This window comes from Physeter macrocephalus, chromosome 8 (genome assembly GCF_002837175.3).
Source record: "Physeter macrocephalus isolate SW-GA chromosome 8, ASM283717v5, whole genome shotgun sequence".
Classification (NCBI taxonomy): Eukaryota; Metazoa; Chordata; class Mammalia; order Artiodactyla; family Physeteridae; genus Physeter; species Physeter macrocephalus.
The window spans coordinates 150,331,361-150,337,372 of record NC_041221.1 but is presented as its reverse complement, the minus strand read 5'-3'; the positions used below and the strand labels follow the sequence as shown (position 1 = coordinate 150,337,372).

The window sequence follows — 6,012 nt, the reverse complement described above, 5'->3', positions numbered from 1 at the left end:
AGCTGAAAACTGAGGATGGGTTGAAACTAACTGGAGCAGTTATTTCCTCACTCCTTTCCCTCTAATCCTCTATGGCTGGTTAATTTCAATCTAAGCATCTCTTCTTAATTGTGCTTGTTCCCAGACTGAGGTGCTGAGAGAAGGGATTTTTCATGGACTGAGAAGTAATTTTAAGTTTTCTGGTTCCTGGATATCTCAAATTTGGGCAATATCCACCTCTAACCCTCAAAGGTGGTTAAGGCAGACCTAGCCTGTGGTATGAAAAACATAACTGTTGAATTAATATTGGAGTACACAGAATAAATAGTAGGACAGACATAGCTCAGAAACAATTTCGAAAACTGGAAGAACAAGAATAGAAATTCTTCAGAAGAAGAGAAAATTATGAGAAAATATAAAATATAAAAGCAAAGTTAAGTGATATGGAGGACAGAAGTAGAAATATTAATATAGGGATAATTATGGCCCCCTAAAGAAAAATAATGAAAGATAGGAATTTGGGGGGGGAGGGTAAAATAAAGTTCCTCAATTAAAAAGACTGTAAAACAAATTAAAACACAATAAAAGCAAACTCAGAGATGGTCCAAGATACTGGAATTATTAAACAAGAATTTAAATTATGTTAAAATTGCCAAAATACCTAGCAAAAAAGATGAACAACATCTGTATAGAAGAGAAATATAAATACAGAAAATTAAACTATAAAACAGAACCAATGAGAAATTTTAGAAATTAAAAAAAAATCAGAAATGAGAAATTCATTAAATTTGGAATAATGGCAGACTGGCCATAGCAGGTGAAAAGATCAGTGAATCAGATGACAGGTGAACAGAAATTATCCAAATTTTAACACAAATAAAAATAGAGTAAAAAAAATTTTTTAAGAATATAATTACCAAAACCTGGGAGGCAATATCAAAAGCTGAAATCTACACATAATTATATTTTCAGAAGAGGAGAGAGAAAATGGGCAAAAGAAACATTTAAAGAAAAGATGACCAAGAATTTTTAAAAACTGGTGAAAGATATCAATCCACAGATCCACAAATCTCAAGTGAACCCCAGACAGGTTAAATAGAGAGAAAACCACACCTAAGCCTATTAGCAGTCAAAATGCTAAAAAAACCAAACATATGAAAAGAATTCAAAAAGAGGCCAAAGAAAAGAGACACATTTGGGAGTACTATACTAAAAGGAAAACAAGAAGACATAAAACAGTATCTGTAAATAAAATGTTGAGAGTGGGGAAAAAAAGTGGGATTGTCAACCTACAACTCCATATGCTATAAAAATTAACTTTAAACAATAAAGAAAAATAAAGACATGCTCAGACAAAAGGCAAAATGATCTTCAGCACTCTCACTACAAAAAATGTAGAAAGACGTTTTTCAGGTTGAAAATAATACCAGAAGGAACCTCAGACCTCTGGAAAGAAATGAAGAGTAACAGAAAATATGAATACCTATGTTAAATGTAAAATGTGTAATTCTTATTTACATTTGCATATTTATATATTTTATTGAATTTGTTTAAAATGCTATTGATTGTTTAAAGCAAAACTATTGGGTTGGCCAAAAAGTTTATTCAGGTTTTTCAAAACATCTTATGGAAAAACCCAAACGAATTTTTTGGCCAACTTAATAGCATTTATTTATTTATTTATTGGCATATGTACTGATAAAATAGAAGATAAAAAGAGCACAAAAGTCAAGAGGAAACAAATGGATTTATGCTATGTTATAAAATTTTAACACTGGTTTTGAAGTCACACACTTAAGAGCTGACTGTGATAACTTAAAGATGAATATTATAAGCTCTAGAGAAACTACTAAAACAAATATTAAAAATCAATACAGTGCTTGCTTCGGTGGCACATATACTAAAATTGGAATGATACAGAGAAGATCAGCATGGCCCCTGCGCAAGGATGACACGCAAATTTGTGAAGTGATCCATATTTTTACTATTTACAATACTACTTTTACTATTTACAATAGCCAAGACATGGAAACAACCTAAAACAGAGGAATGGATAAAGAAGATGTGGTACATATATACAATGGAATATTACTCAGCCATAAAACGGAACGAAACTGGGTCATTTGCAGAGATGTGGATGGACCTACAGACTGTCATACAGAGTGAAGTAAGTCAGAAAGAGAAAAACAAATATCGTATATTAACGCATATATGTGGAATCTAGGAAAATGGTATACATGATCTTATTTGCAAAGCAGAAACAGACGTAGAGAACAAACGTATGGATACCAAGGGGGAAAGTGGGGGAGTGGGATGAATTGGGAGATTGGGATTGACATATATACACTACTGATACTATGTATAAAATAGATAACTCATGAGAACCTCCTGTATAGCAGAAGGAACTCTACTCAGTGCTCTGTGGTGACCTAAATGGGAAGGAAATCCAAAAAAGGGGGATATATGTATATGTATAGCTGATTCACTTTGTTGTACAGCAGAAACTAACAACATTGTAAAGCAAGTATACTCCAATAAAAATTAATTTTAAAAAATCAATACAGAAGAAAAAATAAAATACTATATATATATCACTAAAAAAATTCATAAAAAACAATGAAAAGGGGGCTTCCCTGGTGGCGCAGTGGTTGCGCGTCCGCCTGCCGATGCAGGGGAACCAGGTTCGCGCCCCGGTCCGGGAGGATCCCACGTGCCACAGAGCGGCTGGGCCCGTGAGCCATGGCCGCTGGGCCTGCGCGTCCGGAGCCTGTGCTCCGCAACGGGAGAGGCCTTGGCAGAGGGAGGCCCGCATACCACAAAACAAAAACAAAAACAAAAACAATGGAAAGATAAAAACAAGAAAAAAAAATTAAAGGAATAATATTAAAAGATATAATGTTTAAATCCAACTTATCAATGATTAGATTAAATGAAAATAATTAAAACAGTCCATGGCCATATCATCAAAAAGTCTACAAACAATTAATGCTGAAAAGGCTGTGGAGAAAAGAGAACCCTCCCACACTGCTGGTGGGAATGTAAATTGGTACAACCACTATGGAGAACAGTATGGAGGTTCCTTAAAAAACTAAAAATAGAACTACCATATGACCCAGCAATCCCACTCCTGCACATATATCTGCAGAAAACTATAATTTGAAAAGATACATGCACCCCAATGTTCACTGCAGCACTATTTACAATAGCTAAGACATGGAAGCAACCTAAATGTCCATTAGCAGAGGAATGGATAAAGAAGATGTGGTACATATACATGATGGAATATTACTCAGCCACAAAAAGGAATGAAATAATTCAATTTGCAGCAACATGGATGGACCTGAAGATTATCATAGTAAGTGAAGTAAGTCAGACAGAGACAAATATCATATGATATCACTCATATGTGGAATCTAATTTTAAAAATGATACAAATGAACTTATTTACACAACAGAAACAGACTTACAGATATCGAAAACAAACTTATGGTTACCAAAGGGGAAACTTGGGTGGGGGATAAATCATGAGCTTGGGATTAACATACACACACTACTATATATAAGATAGATAACCAACAAGGATGTACTGTACAGCACAGGGAACTCTACTCAATATTCTGTGATACCCTATATGAGAATCTGAAAAAGAATGAATATATGTATATGTATAACTGAATCACTTTGCTGTACACCTGAAACTAACACAACATTGTAATTCAACTATATTCCAATAAAATTAAAAAAAACACTCATATAAAAGGCATAGATTGCTACACTGGAAAAAAATGTAAAATCCAAATATTAGATCTTTATAGGAAGCACACTTTTATTATGAAGACACAGATAGATTCAAATTTTAAGATGAAGTGAAAAAATATATACCATGCAAACACTAAGCAAAAGAAAACTGGTGTTTTTATATTACTTCCAGACACAGTAGATTGAAAACAGAGTATTAACAGAAATAATGATAGAAGAATCAATTTACCAAAGAAACATAATAATATGTATGTATCTAAAAACAGAGGTCCCAAACTCATAAATCAAAATATTTTTATGGGCTTCACTGGTGGCGCAGTGGTTGAGAATCTGCCTGCGGATGCAGGGGACATGGGTTCGTGCCCCGGTCCGGGAAGATCCCACATGCTGCGGAGCAGCTGGGCCCGTGAGCCATGGCCGCTGAGCCTGCGCGTCTGGAGCCTGTGCTCCGCAAAGGGAGAGGCCACAGCAGTGAGAGGCCCGCGTAATATATATATATATATATATATATATTTTTTTTTTAGAGTTAAAAGAAAAAGAAACAGTCAAATCCATAGGGCTAATACTACAGAAACTCAGAAAATAAAGGAAGAAAAGTTCCTGTTCATTTTATGAGGTCAATATAGCCTTGTTCATAAAACAAACCAATAAAAATATCTTATAAGAAATGAAAACATCCCTCATGACTATAGACACAAAATCCTCACAAAATATTTGCAAATATAATCCAATAATTTGCTGAACTAAATAAGACTTTGAAAATTAATTTGGAAATGCAAAGAATATTGAATAACCAGTCTTTTAAAAACCAACATATTTAAAGGACTTAGGCTATCTGATTTCAAGACTGACTGGCTATAAGGCTACAGTAATCAAGACCATGCGGCATTCATATAAAGTAGATGCATATAAAAGTAAAGAATGGGGTAGTCAATAGAAATTGCCATCCATTCAGTGAGAAAAGATTTCTTTTTAATCTATTGTTAGAACGATTGGATAGCTTTAAGAAAAAAATAACTCGATCTCTTACTCCATACACCAAAATTAATTCGATATGGATCACAAATCTAAAGATAAAACCCAGAACAATAAAGCTTTTAGAAAAAATAAAGGAGAATACACTTGCAAATTCTGAGTAGACAGACAGAAACCATTAAAAAATATATATATATATATATATATAAAAATTAGACTTAATCAAATTTAAAATTTTTGCTCATCAAAAGATACCACTAAGGAAATGAGTAGATAAGTTACAGAGAAGGAAAAATACATTTATAGGATATATCTAATGGAAAAAAGTATCAAAAATAGACAAAAGCTCTACAAAACAATAAAATGATGAATAATCCAAGAAAACAATAGGCCAAAACTCAAGCATACAAATCACAAAAGATACAGAAATGGCCACTAGGTATTAAAAGATGCTACAGAGAAAAGCAAACTGAAACTACAATAAGATATGACTTCACACCAATAGAATGGTTAGCAAATGTTGGAGAAGGTGAAATGCTTATACAATGCTGGTAAGAATATAAAATGATACAATCACATTGAAGACTCATTTGGTAGTTTTTTATAAAACAGTGGTTCTCAAACTTTTTAGTCAGGACCCCTTTACTCTCTTAATTCTTAAGAAGCCCAAGGAGATTTTGTTTATATGGTATTATCTATCAATATTTACCATGCTAGAAATTAAAACTGAGAAAAATTTAAAATATTTCCTTATTAATTCATTTAAAATAACAATATCATATTTTAATGAGAAATGACATTTGTCAAAACAAAAAGAATTAGCAAGAGTGGCACTGTTTCACATTATTGTAAATCTCTAAAATCTGGCTTAATAGAAGACAGCTGGATTTGTATCTCCTCTGCATTTGCTCTCTTAATACAGTTTAGGATGAAGTATATGAAGAAAATTTTGTCTTACAGAGAAAGGCATTGGGAAAGAAAGGATTATTTTAATAGCCTTTTTCAGATAATTATGGATATTTTTGTAGATACTAAATGAACACTTAGTGGTAGTAGTATTCCTGAAAGTGAGTTGCAGTGTGGAATCAAACAATATCAATCAAATTTTTTGTACTCAATTACATTAAAATCTATTGGTCCATCTTATATTTTTAATTGAATTTACCTCATGCATGATTTTTTTTTTTTTTTTTTTTTTTTGTGGTATGCGGGCCTCCCTCTGCTGTGGCCTCTCCCGTTGCGGAGCACAGGCTCCGGACGCGCAGGCCCAGCGGCCATGGCTCACAGGCCCAGCCGCTC

The 6,012-nt window shown here is 33.4% G+C and overlaps 1 non-coding gene across 1 annotated transcript; it reads left to right on the top strand.

Moving 5' to 3' along the window:
• Positions 1–1,855: 1,855 nt before the first annotated feature.
• LOC112065679 (U6 spliceosomal RNA) lies at positions 1,856–1,962 on the top strand. Its single transcript, XR_002892171.1, has one exon. It is a non-coding gene; the product is annotated as a U6 spliceosomal RNA (small nuclear RNA).
• The last annotated feature ends 4,050 nt before the right edge of the window (positions 1,963–6,012 follow it).